Source organism: Corvus hawaiiensis, chromosome 10 (genome assembly GCF_020740725.1).
Source record: "Corvus hawaiiensis isolate bCorHaw1 chromosome 10, bCorHaw1.pri.cur, whole genome shotgun sequence".
Classification (NCBI taxonomy): domain Eukaryota; kingdom Metazoa; phylum Chordata; class Aves; order Passeriformes; family Corvidae; genus Corvus; species Corvus hawaiiensis.
In genome coordinates this window covers 15260526-15281963 of record NC_063222.1, presented here as the reverse complement: position 1 = coordinate 15281963, position 21438 = coordinate 15260526, and the positions used below count along the sequence as shown (strand labels likewise).

The window sequence follows — 21438 nt, the reverse complement described above, 5'->3', positions numbered from 1 at the left end:
CATTTATGATTCTGACTTTTCTGTTTAATTTATTCTGTCCCATGTTTCTATTTACTGCACAAGGTGCTGGGTTTGAAGCCAGACCATCTCAGTTAATTTGATTTCAGAGCTATTTTACGTAGATCATCCACTAGGACTGAGCTTGTGTAAGAGCAAGCAGAAGCCTGACTAGACCTAGTGCTTGGTCCCAGGCTATATGTTATTTTCTTAAAGACTCTTATTAGTCTTTCTGTTTTGAGCCATGTTCAGCAATTCAGAAGCAGCAGTACTCCAGTCAAAGCAGTATAATGCAATTAACTATTTTTTCCTGTTGTAATGGTAGCATCTTCAACTTGTGGTTTGACAGAGCTTTTTAGTCAGGGTGAATTAAGCACTGTATGCCTCTTTTGCCTGTTCTCCCCTCAAGACTTTGGCTCTCTGCTATTTAGTTCCTCTCAGGCTGTTTTCCTTTCATTTGCCTTATTAGTAGGTAGGTCAGTAGCTGATGCCACCTACTGTGGGCATCTAAAGGCTTTTCTTTTGTTTCCTTCTTTTTTTCCAAAAGCTTGAGAAGTTGCCACTTCCTTTAGTGGTGATTCACAAAAGATATTAAAAAATCATTTAAATCTCTTATTAGGAAAAAGATACTGCACCTTCCTTTACAGCTACGTATACACCTTTCTTTAAAACCTGTGTAGTCCCAGTGCCTCATCCAAATATCTTAAGCTTACAAAGGTAAGTAAAAATCCAAATGGTTTACAGATATATGACATATTAATTAACATTTTTCCATTTTCAGGGCTTTTTTCATCTATAATCATCTGATGATCTTTTTTTTTTCCTTCCTCTACTCAGAAACCCCTGGAAGCTGGGGAAGGTCAGACCTTGGCTGTGTTGTTAAGACAGAGGGACAAATTGGCATCCATATATCAGATCTGCACTGCCTCCCTTGAGCATTTTTCCAGGAATCTGAGCAAATGCAGAAGATAAAATTGTACTCTGGGTCATGCTTAGCTGTAGAGGAGTGTGAGGCAGTGTGTACGTGTGTGTGTGTACATATCTCAGCAGGAATAAATAAACTGTTGTAAGAAAAAGCCATTAGTATGGAGGGAGAAAAAAAAAAAAAAAAGAGTTAGTATGAAACATATTCTCAAATGCTGGAATGATCAGGCAGGTCCTGCATGTGTCTTTTTACTTTACAGTCTAAGGTAACTAAGAATTTTCTGATACTCTACAGTTCTTGTCTTTAATGCTCTGCTGTCATTATATCTGTCCCTTTCAGTCAATCATTGGCTTCGAGAGTGGTCTCACTAATGCCCTTTTTCTATATTACATCCTTTTCCCTACTGTCTACTACCTTATAACATCTTCTGAGTTCAAATTTGAAGCTCTCTACCCCAGCTGGCTTTCTTCTACTCTTGGGCACACTATGCAGATACTACTCTGTACAGGATCTCTCTTATCCTGTTTAACTTTTGAATTATTGCCCCATATCTGTCCCATTCTGTGCAATATTCCTTAGTCATGCAGCATGATTCTCTGCTTCTATTGCAGCCCTTGTTTTGTCTATTACTATACCTAGTTTTTGCCAGCTGCCATTGCTCCAGTGCCTGTATCGATACAGACATAGCTACAGAGTATAATGAATAGCCTGTTGCAGATTTAGAAGCATATTTTGGGACATATGTCACACGTTTATATTCTCTCCCAAAAAGAGGTTGCTGACTCCAAAGAGTTTGCAGTAATAAGTCTGTACTGGTATACTGATCTCTGAAGTTGATAAACATGTTCCTGAGCTTAAATCACTGATGCAAAATGTGAGGTTGGAGGCCTCCAGATGACAATTTCAATGAATTTGTTAACAAGAATAGCTCCTTGAATTGAATTTACTGATGCTGGAATGGCAAGGAGCACCACACCTAATTCATTAGGTTGAATCTGTAGAATTATTGTGATTTCCAGTCTGTACAATCATGTTCCCTCCTCATTTTTCAGGTTTTCTTGCACTACAAGCCCTGGAAAGCAGCTGCACCATTCGATATAGATGCCCAGTGGTGTGTGGCCTCTGGAAGGCTTTCACAGTCATAACCATCTGCTCTGTATGTCAAACATACCTAGCCAGGCAGCTACTGTGCTGCATGACCAAACCACTGTCAGGAACTGTTTATGCAGCAAAACCAGGCCTAAAGCACAAAAAAATGCTTGGACAAAGGTAACTAGGCATACTCAAAGCTATATTTGTAGACAAAAACTACATCATGTGCAGAGAAATTGCACAGGAGTCATGAATAGCCCTGTAATGCAACACAAATCAATTCCAGTAACAGCTTGTTTGCAAGGCTCCATTCACCCTGCTGCATTCCCTCCTTCCCCTTCCAAACTGAAGCTGCATTCAGAAAACCCAACTGCAGAATGACCACAGTTGCTACTACATCAGTGTAAACAAAATTGCCCCAGCCTGTTCACAAACATGCAAGATGCACTTGGTTTTGCGAGTCTGAACATAAGCATAGGCATAAGCAGATATGCAATCAAATCAGTTGCAATGTATTGCAATACATCCCCTGCCCTGAATGGTTTTTTCTCTAGAAATATCAGAAATATATAAAAATATCTCTCCGTTTCATGCCTCTCATTTTATGCTTCCTAAAATTTTTATTCCACTTTATAATCTCATTTTATAGCATATACAATGTTCTTGTCTTTTTGAACACTTCAGGAGGCTCCTTTTTCTCTAAGCAGTATCTTGTCTCCCAGTAACTCACAAAAATAACAATTAAGATTTCTCTGTTGCTTCCTTACTTATCATTTTAATGTTTCTGTTTGAAGTGAAACCAAGAATAAAAACACTCCAAACAGTGAATTAACTTGGACATGTAGATGTTCTCTCATGATGCTTTCGCTTTTGGGACTGTATTTGTAGAACTTTTTTCCTCTCACTCCATTTCATGCAAATTTTACTACATCTTAAATTTTCTAAAATTATTACATTTCATTTACTAATGAACAGAATATTCATGTTTTCAAAAGCATTTATGGAATAAAATTATGTCTTCAGCTGATTCTGAATTTTCCATGGGGCACTTCTTTCAGCTTTTGGAAACGTTGTCTTGTGGCTTCCAGGAAAGAACTTAAGTATGTAAATCCTTGCTGTTGGTTGGAAATGAGGATCCAAAATTCTCATTTGGAGAGCTTTACTTGCAAATTCTGAGTGCCACCAGTCACTATCATTTTCATTGTGGTATTCATTTCAACAAGAGGCTATCAAAGCTTGTCGTGAAGATAGAGCTGGGACTGGACTGAAATGCAGAGAATAGAAAAATTGTACATCTGATTCACTGTGAAAAGTTGAGTCACTGGAAAAGAAATTCAACTAGCAATACACAGTTCTGTTCTGGCTTATTACCAGAAACACCAAAGACTATAATCCTGTTTCTACCAGTACAACAATAATTTGGACAGTAGGTGTTTGCATTTCTTGGGTTTGGAATCTTGACAGCTGCTGTTGCCAGATCCTGCCTTCTTGCATTGCCTTTGATGCTGGAAAAATTAACAACCACAGCATGTTTAATTTTACTGTCTTGTAAGTAGAAAAAATCACTTAAAATTACTTTTGGGTTTTCATTAATAAGCTCAATAATCTCTTAAGAAGTCTTTGGCAAAGCAAACAATAAGAATGAAGGGATTACAAACTTTAGGTTTTAATGAGAATTGGTTGTTTGTGGTGTTTCTTGTTCTGCCACAATCTATCGTCAGAAGAATGTGTATTAAGATTTCAGTGCCTAGAATCACAAAATCAAAGTATCGTATTTGCATTACTCATGTAGGCTTTGAATTGGACTAGTCAGATGAATGGTTTTAAATGTGCACATTTGATTTTGTTGGCCATTTTTCCCTTTGTTTTTAGGCAGCACAGATTTTTAGGAAGGAATTCAGTGGCCAGCTGCCCAAATTAAAGAATAGTGAAAAGATCAAAGTAGTGCATATTGCTGCTGTGGTAGTTATTAGCATTTGTGATACCTTATTCTCATGACAGAACAGAAAGTGGCATAGCATCAATCTTGTTTTGTTACAAAAAATAATAAAAAGGGGAATTGGTACAAGTACAGCTGTTTTCATTATAATCTCAAGAAAGTAATGTCAGAGTCCTCTTCAGAGGCTGTAATGAAAGGACCTTTGAAGAGCTGGGGTATTCTTCTGTTAGTCACAAAGGTACTGTACGCAGTAATTCCTTTTCTTAAGAAATGGCTGTTCCGTTAGACCAACAGGAACTGATCACGAGGGTCCCACTATTGCTGAGATGGGGTCATGTAGAGTGGAAATATGAGCTCTATAACCCTTGACCCCTTTCCCTCTTTATTTCGATTCCTTTAACAATGCATGGTTGGCAGACAAAAACAATGGAAAGTTCCAATCTCTTTTGTTTGGCTTGGGAAAAACTCAAGCCAGCTCAGTTTTGTTTTTACCTAAAAGTATGTCTGGGTTTCAATTAAAAGGAGCTACTTTAAGTTTGCTAGTCTGTGAAACTCTGAAAAAAGCCATTGTTGCCCATCCATGATCTAAGCAACAATGAGATACAGATTCTCACAGTGTGTCACAGTAAAACTACGTCTCAGTTCTAACTGCAGAAGCTAAGAAAGGATGAAGTGCTAGCAAGCTGGATTTTTGAACTGCACACCCATTCATTATTAAATCATTACTTTTAAAACAGGACATAATATTTTAGAAAGTCAATGTCAAGGAAATACTGGCAAAACGAAGAACCAGAAATAGCACAGTTGCAAGAACTGGTGCCACTTGGGAGTTTAGCAGGTGATGCCCTCAACCAACCATCCCTTATAGAAATATCATAGGTTTTGTTGCAGTGGGACTGAAAAGTCAAAAGTAGTTGATTCATGACTCTTAAAAAAAATCCAGAAATTGAATTTATATTATAATTTGATTAATGACACCCATTTCTAATCTGCTCAGAGTTTTATGCATAAATGCACTCTTTTACAGGTCTAGACTCATGGAGAGATAATTATTTATCTTCATATTTTCTCTCATTATTATACAATAACTCAGTGTCTCCATGATATCATACCTAGGTGCATGAAAGATTTCTCTTGCAAACACCTCTTCAGGGTCAGCTTGTGAAGAATTGTCCACCCTTAGACACTGGTAGTGAGCATTTGAAAGAACCTTGCAAGATGAAGCAACATTCAGCTATAAGAAGTTTCCAGCAAAAATTTTTAGCAAACACACACACATTGCAAATCACCTGCAGAGAACTGTATTAGCTGACACAAATTTGTCCAGCACAAATTTGTCCAACACAGTGGGTATGATGAAATAATGGAAGAGCACAATTGAAATCCTTATCCTATTAAAACATCCATGATTTTTATAAAATCAGCAGTTTATCTGTGCTCCATTTTGGTATTTACAGTTTACAGCTTTGGGTCAGTCCCCAGCTATATGGCTTATGGAAATAGATCTCTTCCTGCTCTCGCTGCCAGTGGAGGCACTGGAAGACCCTTCCTGTGAAAAGCATAAGTGCTGCATTTTCAGATAGAGTACAAAGAACTGAACTATGAAGCAACAGCAAAGAGTCAGTTGCAGGATATATAATTACAGCTCTCGAAGGAACACAACCAAATACTTTTGAACAGTTTGTTGCTTGTAGTTTCAATTATGCATTTCCAACAAATACATTTCCAGGCATTCAGCCTTCATTTGCTAAGGAGTGCTCTTTAAAAACATTACTCTCCAAATTTTAGTTTGTAACTGATTTTTTTTTTTAATTTGCTTACAGGAAAGTTTAGTTTTTCTTTGTATCACCCTTCAACCCTAAAATTAAGAATTAGTGCTTGATGAACTTCATGAATTTTGCAGTTCAAAAGCAGTTCTTAAGACTAAGATTGTAGCATCACACTCTGTGTCCTCAGTTCCACTGATAGAAAAGAATTTGTAAGATGCAGCTCTGAGGAAGAATCCACTAAAAGAGAAAGTTTCAGGGTGAATTACTGTACCCACCCTTGGTACAGTTTTGTTACTGGAGTAACAATAATTTAATGTAAAAATTAATTATAGAGAAATATTTACAATAGGGATTAGTAAACTTGGGATTTCTAGGAGTTTTTTCAGTTTAAAGCTCAGCCTGACAAGAACATTATGGCTAGACCTAATCCAGATAAAAAAAGGTTTCCTAGGTTCCTTCAGAATAAGACAAGTCATATAACTTGTTGGTCATTGCCAATCACTTGACCAGCTGCAGGAAAGAATGCAATGTTGTTTTTAAAGATAGAGCTAAATAAAAGAGAAGATGGCATGGTCCACCTTCTCAGTGCTGAAGGAAATCATTTGTTGCCTTATCCACACAAAATTGAGGCACAGAAGCAAAAGGTACCTCAAGTAGGGAATTTTCACAGCAGACCCATATTTTTTGTCCAGAAGAGTACTATATAGGAATTAAATTCCTTTATAGTGTACAATTCTAAATATTATCATACTGTTGACACCCAGTAGTTCGATCAAAGCCCACACATTATTATCTGTTGCTTGAAACAGAGGTTACCTCTTTTTTTTCTTTCTCTTTCTTTTTTTTTTTTTGCTTTTTCTTTTTAATTCAGAATTTAGGGAGAGTATGGACCAAATTTTGCTCCTAGATATGTGCAGGGATTCCATTGCCTTTTATGAAAACTCTGGATAGGCCTCTGTAGGCAAAATTTAGCCTGGTGCATGGTTTTGATTCACTCTGTATTCTTTTAATGTTCAAATCTTAAAGATTATTTGGATATAATACATGAAAGGGAAGACAATATCTGGAAAAGGATGGAGAACAATTATTCTCTGTTTCAAGGGTGAATTGCCTTAAGTGAGCAGAAATCAGTCACAGGAGGCTGCTTGCTTCACTTATTTTTCTAACTGCTCTAGGCAAATAAAGATTAAGCCATTCTTTTATCAGGAAGGCCCTCTCCCCAGTATAAAGACATAATCAATCTAAATTGAAGGAAACTAAGAGATGCACAGAGGGTTTGCTGGGCAAGTTTTGGCTGCATAATGACAGAAAATTGTAGGGTTAATTTCGATTTATATTTTACTCCAATATATTCAACAGAAGTTGAGGTCAAAGATAAACACCTGAAATGTTTTATAATAATTTACTGAATAGTTGATAAAGGAGAGTTTCATGTCATATGTATAAATTTTCTATAGAGAGTCACTGTTGTAAAGCATGGCTAGCTAAAGTACAAGCTCAGCACAGTTTCTCATACAAAGTCAAATCAGGATGGATAAAAATACCCTACATTGAACCACTGCAACCTTTAATCAAATTTAATCCTTTTTCCCTCTTTTGAAAATCTCAACCAAGCTGTAGTACAGAGACAAGGCAACAGTTCTGGTACCCTGGGTTTTCAGGAATGATTAAAAAGGCTAAATCTTATTTTTATACAGGTCTATACAAGTTCATTATTTTGATAATAAGAAGCATGTTTTATCCAAGATAATATCACATTTTGTTCTACAAAACCAAAACTTAACTTATAAGCTATTTCCAAGCCCAACTCAAAATCATATTCATCCCAGTTTTCTCATAATAGAAATGACAAAAATAAAACCTTTTTCTGAACTCAGGAAAAAGTGTGATTTTCCTCGACCTCTGATGATCAGAATAAAAGCGAACAAAGACTCAAACTACCCATATTCTGAGTTTTAAAAAAGAAAATGTGGCTTTTCTGCCCCTTTCCTGGTACTTTTTGTGGTTAGGAAAGTTTTGTTGAATCCTAGTTGTGTGTATTTCTGAAACTGGGACATAGAACCAAAAATGCTCCTTGGTGAAAGATTTTATTTACACTTTAAAAGCCTTATTAGTTCAGTTCATATTTACAGGAAGGAGAGATAGCAATAGGGATGGTGAACAGCACAATAGCCATTGCACTAGATAATTCATCAGTTAAGTAGCAAAACATGTAAGTGCCCATGAATTTTACTTTTGTGTAAAATCACACCATTGTTGTGTTCTCTCTTCAATGATGCACCTTTCAGCTTCCAAAAGGAAGGGATAGCATAGCACTGATTAACTTCTGAGGTGAAAAGAGATTTTAATAACAGCTGACTAAAATAGAAGGACCAAAGAAGCACCCAGGAACGTTACTCCGTGCAAATTTCTCTGTTCTATTAATAAAAGGACAGCTTCCACCAAAGCTTTTTCTTGGAGCCATGAAGAGCTCTTTGGAGCAGCAATGTGCTTCCAGGAAAAACACTGATAGGGCTGAAGAGGCTCCATGGATATTTCCCCAAATACAAAATGCACCTGGGAGAGTTAGAGTCCCTGTTCCTGTCCCACTGCAGAGAAGATGGGGATGGATTTCAGAAGTTGTGTTGGCTGCAGAAGTTGCACTGATGGATTCACAGCCCTACCACAGCAGCTGCCTTGTCTGGAGGTGAGGCACACACTGCTTCGGCACCACAATTTCTCCTGCTACATCTTGCCTTTGTAGTCCCAAATAAACTTTTTTTTTGCATGAAAACATGACATTTTGCAACAGTCATTGAGCTGAATCCAAAATACGCAACATACAAAAGCATTTTAAATAAACCCCAGCATCTCAAATACTGACAAATTTACCAGGTCTTTTCATTTTTAATTGGATGATTCTATTTTCTTGACTCAGCTCTAATGCTGAACTTAATTTCCGCATATTATTAAACTTTTAAATATTGAATTGTTCTAGTTTTTGGTATCCATATTAAAGTCATAACTGCATTTAATTCTTCCTGCATGTAGCTTTATGTGTGCTGTAAATTTACTTCTAATGTCAATCCAAGATGAAGTCAACTGATCCTGCATTTTTTGCAGTGATTAGAGATTACAGTGCAGATTTTCTTTTGTGGAAAGTACTGTGAATTTAAGCATTCTATAACAAAATAATCAAACAAGAAGAAATCAGTGAACTGAAACACTGCTAGGAGTAAGCTAATTTTTGAAAAAGACTGGCATTCAGCAACCCATACTTGTTAGCATGCTGGTGTCTTTTGAAATCAATTCTTGTATTTCATTCCCACAGCACATGAAGATGGTAAATTAGTTCAATTGCAGATGAGAACTCAGAGCTTACTGGAAGCTGATTTGTTTGTCAGCATCCAGGAACTTACAGCATGAAGCACATCTCTCCCAGCCATCTTCTGTCATGGGGAAAGGAATACTGGGATGTGTGTGTCAGTTCACTGGCCTGAAAAATGCCCTTTACTTCTGGGTGTCTTCCACTTTGCTTGCCTCAATTGTCTACAATTACTTCAAATTTAAAACATTTACAGGCAAATTGGCAATATGCAAAACTGTGACATACCAAAGACAGCTCATTCTTGCTCATTGAAGGCAGGAAGTGCACTTCTCTTAGGTTTCAAAACCAGGGGAGAAAAGCAGCTAGAAAAAGAGGCTGCCACCCTAGGATGAAGGCATACAGCACATTCATTTTTTTAACTAATTGTCCACCATATTGTCCCATAACTGTGGAAGAAGGGGAACCCCTTTTCAAATTATGCTCTTAAGCCTGAAGGAAGCTCCCCCAACACTGTACAAGGGGTGCAGGACTGTGCTACTTACACTGACTATCTTAGTGGATTTCAGGAAAAGATCTGTTGGTGGGGGGAATGAGAAGATAAAGGGCATTTGGAAATGAGGGCACTTGCACCTTAGTTCCATTTTTAAGAAATGGAAAGGTAATGGAAGAAACACCAAGTGCTAGTCATCTTTGACACCCTCATTATTAGGAGGTTTTTAAATTTTATTCTTGTGGCTCATATTCAACCTGACAAGTCATGTAGCGATTAAAAATTGGAATGCTGCAACAACAGTGTTAGAATTAGGATCAGTGACTGGTTTAACTCTCCCTGACAAGGAAAGCCTGGCAAATGACTCGGTTCCAGCCAGTAGGGAATCTTCAGCCTCACTGCGCACTACCAATGCATCCTGACATGTCTTGCCAAGACAGCCAACATGGGCCTAGCAGATGCCCTCGGAAAGTTTTCTCTTCTTGCCTTTCTTGCTCCTATGCTGTTCACCGCTGGACTCTGAACTAAATGTTAGGATGTGCTTAATGGGGGCTAGATGCATTTTCTAGAACTTGCAAAAAGCCTGCAGGTCAGGAATTTGGCTTATGGAAGAGCTTTTCCCTCCTCAATCTTCTGGAAAAATAGAATTTTTGCAATGACTCAACTCCAAATGTGGAAGGTTTCAGAGCCTTAGAAGTTGCTAGAAGGAATTACTGTGAAGCAATTACATGATCACAGAGGACAGAAATTTCCTTTACAATATGTGGGCTCTGCCATGGGTCCTACAGCATTCAGACAGCCTCAGTGATATATTCAGATAATGATTTTGGCTCCCCTGGTATCGCTCTCTCTCTTTCTCTCTAATAACATGCTGCCCTTTCTGCTCTACAGTTGCAGGACAGATGTCTTTGATTGATGTGTTTGAGACATGGGTGGCTTAATATCTGTGTTATAATAATGGCTAATTTTTGGTGTCCTGGGAGAACATCTCTCTTGGCACTTCGGATATAAAAAACAAGTGACATTTTGAAATAAACAAGGTCTACAGGTGGTAGAATTAGCACTCAGTCTGTCATCCTTCATGCAAGGCAGAGCCACAGCCACCAGAGGATAAAAAACAGAAAGTATTTTGAGGAAAGCAGACTAAAAGTTTGAGATTATTATGAAGAAACAAAACCGCAAACCTTATCCTCCCTTTCTTCAAAGTTGTCACAGTAACTGGGCGTGTGCAGCAAATGGCATTTCCTGGGCAGAAGGGCAAGGATGGGAGCAGAGTTTGAAGAGCTACAGAGGTCTTGCATTCCCCAGGCAATATGAGGCTGAATTCCTTGGCAGTTCTCCTGGGGGCAGTTTTCAGCATAAATTTTAGCAGGTGGGCAGTTTATTCACTTCCTTCATTTTCTTCACCTCACACAAAGGTTGCAAGGGTTGGATCTTGCCTTCAGGTTTGTAGCTCTGTATCCTTTCTGTGCTGCTTGGGAAAGAGGTTCTTTCCTTCCATGCCAGAAGCTGAGATTGGTGGTAAGATTTTAGCCAAATATAACACCAGCAATACCCATGGCTAGAATATCTGAAAGTAAGTAAATAACAATTTTACTGAGGAAAAATTCATGAGTGTTTTGAGGGGTTTTTAAATTCAATTTTCCTGGTTAGCAAAATTTTTTTATAGATGAGAAAATACAAAATTTTAGTGGAGGACTTCAGTCCACACTCAGTCAAGCTCATGAACCATTCCAGTGCAGACTTTAAATATGCAATTGCAGATACAATCTGTGTCTGATAAAATATTTTTGTGTGATGGCAGAAGAGATACTAATCAGCTCTTGATTAATATTCATTGTATACATATATGTATTCAGGAAATTAAAAGGCATTTTCAGACAATCAGAGAGCATACAGCACAAAAGACATTCCCAGATAAATTGAAGCAAGCAGTGGTCAAGGCAATCTCTTGAATACAGAGTTAGCAAAAGGCCACGCACTTCATTTTTCATTCACACAAGAGGATTAAGAAAAACTAAGCTGATAGAATCTTGTGATCCCACCCACTTTGGGTGCATGTTTTCTAATTAATATGGAAATTTGATCAATTACCAAAATGCACTGGCTGATAGAGATGTGCCATTTATCTTCTGTTCAAACCTACATGTGCCTTGGAAGCAAGAGGAGTGTTTTTAGGTTCTGCACTAATTTAGACATTAAAAATGTCATTAGTATTATTTTTTTTTCACATCTAAGACCATCATTATTAGTATTTTAAATGAGCCAAACCAAGCTACTGTTCTGTCCTCCACCAAGATCATGCAAAAATAGCCCACACATAAACATATACAGAGAATTGCACATAGGGAGATGGAGATATATAACATCAACATAGTTATCTTTAAGTATCCTGGCATTTGCAAAGGCTAATCATTTCATAGAACTATTTGCAGAATCAGCTACTTCTCTGTGAAGTCGCAATAATCATTAAAGTAAATGAAGAATTTTCCACACCTCTTTCATCAGAGAACAAAAATCCAGTACTCAACACCAGCCCCCATTCAAACCAGTGGGACTCGTAGGAGGAACTACCACCATCAGGAGGGTGTTGGGCACACCCTGCCCTGTTCTTGCTATGCTTCGCACACATCACAGGCCCCCATTGTGAACATAACTGAAACTGGATTGCTGACTAAGCAGAACTGGGCAAAGAGAACATTTTCACCTTTCATGTGTTTGTGGTAGTCTGCTAGATCAAGGGGCATCTGTTGATGTGTATGTTTTTCTAATCTTTTTTTCAAAGACCTTAAGAATAGGAAGTGGGTGGACACCGGGGAGCACTGCAAGGGTGGCTGTTAGTGAGCCAAAGTCTAGAAAATGGGTGCTACTGCGGCAAATTAAGAGGAAAAATGTCAAACCATAAAGACATAAATGAATGCGGGGTGTTTATAGGGACACTTTTGGCCAAAACTTTAAACAATAACTGGGGAGACCATAACACTCACTGTTACACTAACATGAGAGAACAAGAGCGCGTGAGATGGCTGGTTATGGTGTTGTGTTGTCCTAATCCCTCTCAGACTGGTTACAGACCCAGTTAAGGAAGTCTGAGCTCATACACATCAACAGCTCAGATGGCAAAGGCCAACCTTAATGCAGTAGGGAAGCAGACTGGGAAAAGCCCCTGTTAATTTGCTGCCTTCAGAGACAGGAATCTGCTGGTTCCCACCAGCCAGGCCCCAGCAGCTCAGCCTACTGAAAAAGTAGGTGAGCAAAACAACCATCACATTGAAAACTGAGGAGCGACACAGCCTGAAATGAAGCAGATGGATGCTCAGAAAGCTCCACACATTCTGAATTCAAAATACAACAGCTATCTTTTTCCTGTCATGCATTGCCTGGGAATGCCCTTCAAGTGAAGATTTGATGAAACAGAGAAACACTAGAAGGCTTAAGTGAAGTTTTCTCTCTTTTTGTTTACTTATATTTACTTAATTAAAGACTGTAGCTAGCAAAAAGTGCTGTTTCAAGAGACAGGTATGTGGAAAACCCCAGGTCAAGACCATACCTTAGTGAGCAAATAGATCTGACAAAGGCAGCAGGATTAAGATTATCCAGGCTCAGAAAAAACCAGAGGTATCTGCCTTGCTGCTTTACAGTAAGAATTCTTCATTAAATGGCATTTTTCCATAGTAAGCCAGCAACCTGCTCACTTTTTCTTCCATATTCAAGTTCCACTTAAATAATTCACTGAAAATATTAAAAGTCTAGTCCTGCATGAAGATCTCAAAGCTAGTAAAAGTGATTTTTCACCCAGGGAGGGTGCTAGGGCATTCTTCTATTGCTGTAGCTCAAATTATTAATAAGATTAATAAAGACCATCTAAACCCATGTTGTTCACAGCCATATTGTTAATGCTAATAATGCATTTGCTCCCCAAGCAAGGTGTACATATTCAGTATTGGGACAATATGTACCAATATAGGTCCCTGCCTAGGACCACCCTGCTGCAGAGGCTCTTTCACAATGTAAAGTGAAGAGCAACAAGTAAATGCCAGATTTCATTATTTTGTACCAAAGACCATGATGGGATCATTACAAAACTGTTTTCCATTGTCAATGGACTGTTATTTGGGATTGTTTCTAGTGTTTGTCCCATCCCCATGAGTGAGCAAGAGCAAGCATAATCTTGTTTGTTTGCAAAGTGCAGTGAGTTTATACGCAGCTGCTTTCCAGAGTTTAACTTACTCTGTGTGGACAGAGTAGGAATGAGAGGAACAGGAGTCATCTCTTTCTGTCTTTTTTATTTAACTTTTTTTGTTAAGAATATACTTTTGTCATCAATGAATTTCAGTGGGGGTTTGCCACCAAGCTCAGTGGTTGAACTGTGATGGGTAAAATTCTAACTGTCTTGATATCAAACTAGAATTACAAATAACATATTATCGTTTTATCTAAATTGGAAGAAAGGATTATAAAATTCCTTTAGCAATAACTTGGGGTTTATGCTTTTTAAATTTCAAATATCAGTTTGAATCTCCAGAATTAATGGGAACATGTCTGAAAGAAACCTTAAATTAGATTACATTGTTTATTTTTGGATAACTCAAAGATTATTTTTCTGTCTCACATTCACCAATAAAGAAAGAGTTAAATATAACTTTGGAAGGTATTTTAGTCATAACAGTAATCTCTTTATATATCAGTGGGTCAATAGTTCAGTAAAAGAAGGAACTATAACTTGAATAGACACTAATTAAAAGAATCAATTCTTATCCTACTACATATGTCCAGTCATATTAACACATTTCTAGATTTCTTACTCAGTGGACTAGTCAAGATTAAAGGATTTGCTAATATGGATGAACTGAGTATGCTTCCAAACTGACTGAGCAGATTTGTGAACAAATTAGTTCATTTAAAATTGACAGTGAAAGATTGATTTTGCACAGAATGAGTTACCTAAGGTATTCATCATTTCCTCTGCTTCCATGCACAAGACAGAGATCTGCTTCTTTTTCTTTCTGATTGTAATAGGACTGCTTACTGAGCACCTTTATTTTACAGCCATGATTGCAGCCTGTCACTCTTTTAATTTAGACATATTTTAGCCTCCACAGACCTTCAGAAATAACTTCCTTAAAAGCCTCGGTCTAATGACTCATTACATGAGTTGCTCAATTCAACCACAGTACTTTAAATTATAATGCAAGGGGAAAAATTGCTAATTACACAGAAAAAGATCCAATTACTGCTGAGACCATTTGATTCATTATTCAGATTGTTTTGGGGGTGGGGGTGGGAGGAAGGGTGTCTCTAAACATGGTGTTATGTATCAATGTATTGTGAATGGCTCTTAGATGTCAGATTTGCCATCAGTTATCATCATTCAGAGGTATCCAACATCTCTGTATTTTCCTCTACCAATCAAAATAGAGTTTCCAGACTCTGATTCATGCATATGTGCTAGTATGCAGTTCTTCATCTTTAGCCATTAAATGACGTTAGAAGAAAGCTATAACCAATCCTTTCTTAATACTGCTACACGGTATGTCATTCACTGAGTTGCCAGGGGGACATATGTGACCACAAATGCAACGGGATGTGACCCACAAGGCACGAATCCCTGGAGAGAAGAGTTCCTCCACTGGTGAAACATGTGTGGTGCTTGATTTTCTGCCAGTCCAGACAGTTTGTGATTTGCTCATGACCAGGTCCCTCCCATGGTTCAATGTGATATTTATGGTTGTATAGGAGTCGAAATCAAAGGGAATGACAAACCTAAAAATGTCATCCTCTCCAGAGCCAAAATTACTGAGATTTAACTGGTTTCAGCTACAACCATAAACCCCTTTGGACTCTTCAGAGTTAGAACACATCCAGTCTAAACTTGTGTTTTCCCTATGGGACATTCAGGGTTCCCTTACCAGGACTGCAACCTCCTCAAACCTGGCTCAGGTTTAAAGCAGAAGGGAATTGAAACCAGCTAACTACATTCTTCTCCCTGTCTAACAGTTCTAGTTACTAGATAATAAAAGATTTTATGTGTATGTGTGCTTTTAGTTTAGTTTGCCCAGATGTGAAATGAGATCAAATTTTGATCCAAAGAAGAGAATTTAAATGTCATTTTCTGAGTGTTTTCATGCCAAAATTAACAGGACAAATGAAGGTGATTGTAATGTAGAAAATTTTATAAAATCCTTCTCTTTTATCCTACTGCAGACTATTGTTTGCAGCTATACTAATGTGAGATGGAACAATTTTAGAGCTCTCAAAAATTACAGTTCTTTCAAAAACTTATAGTCTGCTCAGTCATGGCTCCAGGTTTCTACAGACTTTACTAACTGATTCAGCGCTGCTATTGTTCCCTGAAACATGTGTTCTTCCATAACAATTGCTCTTTTGCAGTATATCCATTTTAGTCATCATTAAACCCATCTTGCCTACAGTGTGTGAGCCAAGCATTCCCATTTTTTGCAGGATGTCACTCTCTAGTCCGAACTTTCATTTTGTGCCTCACTCTAATCAGCTCATTTTTTTCTCTTCCATTCATGCTTCTTACTTCTTACTTAATTTCCTTTTGTTTTACCTAAACACATCAATACTATTTGCTATTTCTGATTGTATTACAGCTTGCCTTCCATTTTCTTAAATTTTGCAGAACTTCTCCTGACAATAATGTTATGTTACTTATGATGAATTATGCAAGAGCAATAAAATGCAAAATATGTAAATGGCACACGATTGTTATCTCGCTATTAAAGTGAGACAGTAACAGAATTTGTAATGTATAATAACAGGTTGTTCACATTTTTTAATGCAGCAGAGGATGAGAGGAAAAAAATTCTCTGGACTTTGTTCTGCAGTTGCAGGTGAGAGCAAGACATAATGAAGACCCTCTCTCCACCTTCAGTGATTTGTCTTTCACAGTTCAATTCTGCCATTTCACAAGCTTGCTGACTCTAGGGTTATGTACCCTGGCAAATTGTTGTCTGTCACCTGTTAATGTATTTCCTCACTTACCTGATTGACAAATTCTCTGCCTTGGCCATTGATTTGTGCGGATACACATGAATGTCTGATGAATTCAATCAGAGACCTTCAACACTTTTGGGTAGTTTATCCTGTAGAGGTTTATCTTTAGTGCATTTTGAGAAGTAATCCATAGCTGTTGCCAAATATTTGTATGTGTCAGGGTGAGCAGTGGGAAAACAACTATCATCATTAATTTGTGCTATCTGTACAGTTCCTATCCTGATGACCCTGCCATGGTGCTCCACTGGATCACATCGTCTACATCCAGCCAAATCTGACAGCTAACAGGCAAGTTTTGCAGGAGGGTCTCTCATCTACTGGATTTAGCAGTACCAATGACAGTCTCCCCAGGCTACACAGTAGTCCACAGTCATAACAATTTAAGCAGATGCTGAGCAGAGGGAGCCCATCCTCATGTCCACCCCGGCAAGGAAAAGCCATGAGTTTTGACCAGCCCAGGGCTTTGTAGCTGCACCTGAGTGAAGAGAGACAGCAATGGTTGTGAGTACAAGTACTTCTGTGCCAGTCTGATATGGAGGCAGTTCCCCCTCATCTTGCCTGACAGACAGCTCAGCCAGACTGAGTAGAGCTTAGCACAGGTTTCAGCTCTAAGATGAAAGTCAGTGCTCTAGAGCTGAGTCACAGGATGGGAGACGATGGGAGAAACAGGAGGATAATTTAGCAAACCCAATTCTCTTATGTGCTGTGCTTGTTTTCAAAATGCATCCACTTTCTGTGTTAAGAAAGGGATCTCAATTTAAAAGCCAAACATTTCTGCACCTGCATGAAACTGAACGTTTATATCATTTTTCACTCAGGTCATGGTGAACATCAGTATGAGGACATCAATCTGTAGGACTAGCAACAGTTTAAACCAATTTAAATACTAGTCAGTGCCATTCCTGAACTATCAAATATAAATAAATATAAATAAACCCTCTAGCTCATTTTGTTGCTTGAGAAGCCTCACTTCACACACAGCAATGTAAGCCCCTGGTGATTTCTGCTAAAATATCAATCCTTTTGGCATGCCATTTACTTTGAATTATTCTGCCTAGGCAGTGACTCCTGGATTCCTTTGGGACCCTCAAAGTCCTCGCTTTTTTGAGTGACCTGTCTAGCATTATTGTAGCCTGGGTCAGCTCTGCCTGAGTCAGCTCTGCCTCTGCCCTGAAACAGCAGCTTTAGCAGGCCATGAGCTCAAAACTGGGCAGATTTCATCCAGCCATAGCAAAGTCATATGGTAACAAGTTTGACTAATAAAGCTATCCCAGTAACACAGCACTGGCATTAGCCAGGATTTGCCTTTCTGTAACTACATCAAGTTCAAAATTAAAAACAATGTCGCTTCAAAAGAGTCACCATTTTCCTGAATTCCAGCCTGAATCATTTCCTTTCCCTTTTTTCTTGGTCAGCATTATGAAGAATGTCTACTGTCTTCAGGAGCAGGTCCTGCAGCTTTCATGTTTAAAAAGCTTCTCACTTCCATCGAAGAGATGGAGCAGGCTCTTACCTAGGCCTACTGATGACAGATTTACTGGGTCTGAGAGGGTGCAGAACAGGCTGTTAGAATAAAAAGATCAGGACAGATTTTCTGATCTGATCAGACAGGAAGAAGAAACCCAGGAACCTTAGCTTATTTGTTTGTTTGTTTTCTATTTAGAGTGTTATTTATTTTTTATTCTCATGAAGCTAAAGGATTAATAGTGGGAATATTAACTGAAGCCAAGCATAGTGTGAGAGCAGATGCTTTGCAAGCCTTTCCATACAGCCTTGCCAATCCTTCACAGAGCAGCTCTGGGTTACCACACTTTTCTCCATTTTTGTGCCTCTTTTCAGCAGCCAGTACTAGCCAGAAGGAATTGAATGATGGCTTTGTGATTTAAAGGAGTAATCAGAAATACTGAAACAAAGATTATTTGGCATATTTTTTTTCAGCAACACAGGCAAGAATAAAAATTGTTTATTATGTGTGTGTGACTAGGCTATAAAATGCACACAGTGAGAATATGAATAAGGATAATTTCAGGTTTTGATGATTTTTCAGAACTTCAGAATTCTCTCAGCCCTAAAGTGGGAGAGATTTTAAGGAGCAAGGATTTCAAAAGAGTTTATAAGCTAAAGTCTATGTTTTGAGTTACACGTGCAAGCAAACTGGTAGCATGCTGATTAGCACACCCTGAAATAATATGCTGTAGCTGCACTAATTGCTACTAATTCCCATATTGGGAGGGGACACAGAGTACAGGAATGCAATCCTGTAGATAGGGCCCCACATTTTCCAAAGGATATTAAGGCCCAGAAAAAGGCACCAAAGCTGGTGAAGGGGCTTGTAGGCAGGTCCTATAGGGAGCAGCTAAAGCCGCTGTGTTGCTCTAGTTTGGAGGAGGCTGAATGGTGACCTCATTGCTCTCTACAGCTTCCTGAGCAGGGGAAGTCTAAAGGGAGGTTCTTCCCGTGCTTGACGGGACACCAGTGAGTGTTCCAAAGCACTGGAACCCCTGGCAACATGTCTGTGTCCTGTTTCTTATGGCTGATTCTCCTGATTCCACATGTTGTGGGCAGGGCAAGCTCTGCAGTGATCCTCACATTCCCTTGGTCTTGCCACCGCCATCCAGCTGAAAATGCCTCATAGACTCAGGCACCTCCAGGTGTTGGTGGTTCTTCTCATTTCCAAGAGCTTCATGCAGCTTCCAGCCTTGGCCCTTGGTGGCCAGGCAGTGGACACAGCTGCTGGGTATCCCTGTAAATTCGTCCCTGTGTTCAGGCTGGGCATATAAGGTCATTTATACCGCAGATATTCGTTAGGTTGTGGGGATACCACAGGTGCAAGAAAAGGTTTGCTTCTCTCTATGTGAACTTTGCAGAGATGTAGAGACCAGGCAAGATTTCCTCACCATTTCTTACCAATGCACCAAGTGACATTTGCTACTACACTGTTAATGGTGAGGACTTCCTCTTGGAAAAAACTATGGAATTGGTTTGTGTTCTTGACCATCTTTTTCCTGGCAATTCAACAGCTATTTTCCTCCTTTAGTGTTCATCCTTGCTATCTTTCTTGAAAATGATGATTGCCCTCTCAGCCTTCCTTTAGTCCTTCTAGTCATCTTCTTTTATTGGCCCTCCATGCCCCTAATCAACTGCTTAGTCTTTGTTTGCCCTCATCAAAATGGAATTTATCTTTTTTAAACCTGAGGAATGACAAGTGTACATAGGTGAGTTCTCCCCATGGTTTTGCACAATGCTTTCTTTTCCTATGGAAATACCTTTCTTGACTCACAAGAAAGCAATTGCCTGTGTCATATTTGTGGTTCATAGTCATCCTGCGATCTACTCATGCCTCCAGGAACATTTGCCTACTCTGGTCCTTCCAAACTGCAGCAGAATCCCCTGGCACTCCACCTGACATTCCCTATTTTTACAGTGCAGTTCCTCCTGCATGGTTTGTTGAGGAGGATGTCTGTCAGAGCTCCAACTGGAACGCAGTATGGGAGCTGTAAAAACATACCATGAGATACAGATTTTCTGGTTCATGGATGCCACAAAATCCAGAATATAATGTCAGTACTGAGTGTATCTTTTGGATAAGGCAGGAAGCCTACAGATATAGAATTATGGTTTTCTGCAATCTAAATTCAAAATACCTGATCATGAACCTCACTGTACATTTGATGACACCAAAACATGAAGAGTGAAGGCTGAGAGTCTGTCAATGAGGCTTTTGCCCATCAGTATCCTGCTGGAGTCCAGCTCCACACAGTCGAAACCAGCAGATTCACCCCTTAAGTCTTGTGGAGTCTCACAGATTTCATGTTCATCGTGGAAGAGTGAGGCATTAGAAGTATGAGCTGGAGGGTGCCAGAAGGGGGAAGTGGCTATACAGATATTTCTGCAAACGATTTTTGCATAGTCTCATTTTGTGCTACCCAGAATTTGAGAATATTAGTCACCTGATCCTTTTCATCTTAATTTTAAGAAAAACAGTGTCCCTTTTAAAAATAAAAATTTAGAGTACTATTTTCTTCATACATTGCACTTGACTGACAGAACACAGGTTGTTCTAGCTGAATTTTCAGCTTTCATTTTTAAATTTAAGTTACATTAAATTGTAAAAAAAACACCTGCAAAACATAAATCTGTTAGATATCGTTGCTCATAAGAATGCCAAAACCATGTAAGCTGTACTACAGGAATAAAACCTCTGAAATGGATTTTTGTTAATCTCAGAGTCAAATTACTGAACTATAAATATGCAATACACATATTATTGTGTTCATTTTTTTTCTTCAGTGAGGTTTTCCTGTGTCAAGAAATCTCATCTAAAAAATTGGCTCAGTCCTGATCCTTTAAAATTCCACTACCTCTTATATATTAGCATTTTCATACTTCCTATTTATCACTATGCTTAGAATTGTTGCAGCGTGATAGAAAGAATTATTTTTGAAGACATAAGTAAGCCTGTTATCCACATGAATAAGGAAGATAATACGGCGAATCTCTCTGAAATGCACAGCCTCAGTGTACAATCAGTGTATTTCTTTCATGTTTATTCCTTTGTCACATATTCATTTGTGAGGGTTCCACAACATGTTCTGTACATGCCATGAATTGGTTTACCACAAGTTTATCCTTTCAGTGCATTTCATTTCACTGGTAATGCAATCATTGCACATTGGCAGTTTTTTATGCATCTAATAACTTCATTCTCTTATCAGATGTTCATTTAATTGGATTTCAGACTGGTTTCACATAGGATTTGGATAAATGGAAGCATAGGTTGCAACCTATGTGTTCCTTAGCAGAAACTCATGTAAGTTACTTCAGTTGACATTTAATACACAATTACTGCTGTGCAATTTATCTGCGTGAGTGTTGCCTTTGACAACAGGACCAGTTTAGATT

General features: G+C 38.6%; 2 long non-coding RNA genes across 2 annotated transcripts in view; one reads left to right on the top strand and one right to left on the bottom strand.

Annotated features, from left to right (window-relative positions):
- Positions 1 to 4082, top strand: part of LOC125330964 — an 88557-nt gene extending 84475 nt beyond the window's left edge. Inside the window, exon 6 of the long non-coding RNA XR_007205792.1 lies at positions 835 to 4082. This is a non-coding gene — a long non-coding RNA (uncharacterized LOC125330964). The remainder of the gene's footprint in view (positions 1 to 834) is intronic.
- Positions 2197 to 11083, bottom strand: LOC125330966. Its single transcript, XR_007205796.1, has 2 exons — positions 10704 to 11083; positions 2197 to 3278 (listed from the first exon to the last, which is right to left on the bottom strand). It is a non-coding gene; the product is annotated as an uncharacterized LOC125330966 (long non-coding RNA).
- Between the last annotated feature and the right edge of the window lie 10355 nt (positions 11084 to 21438).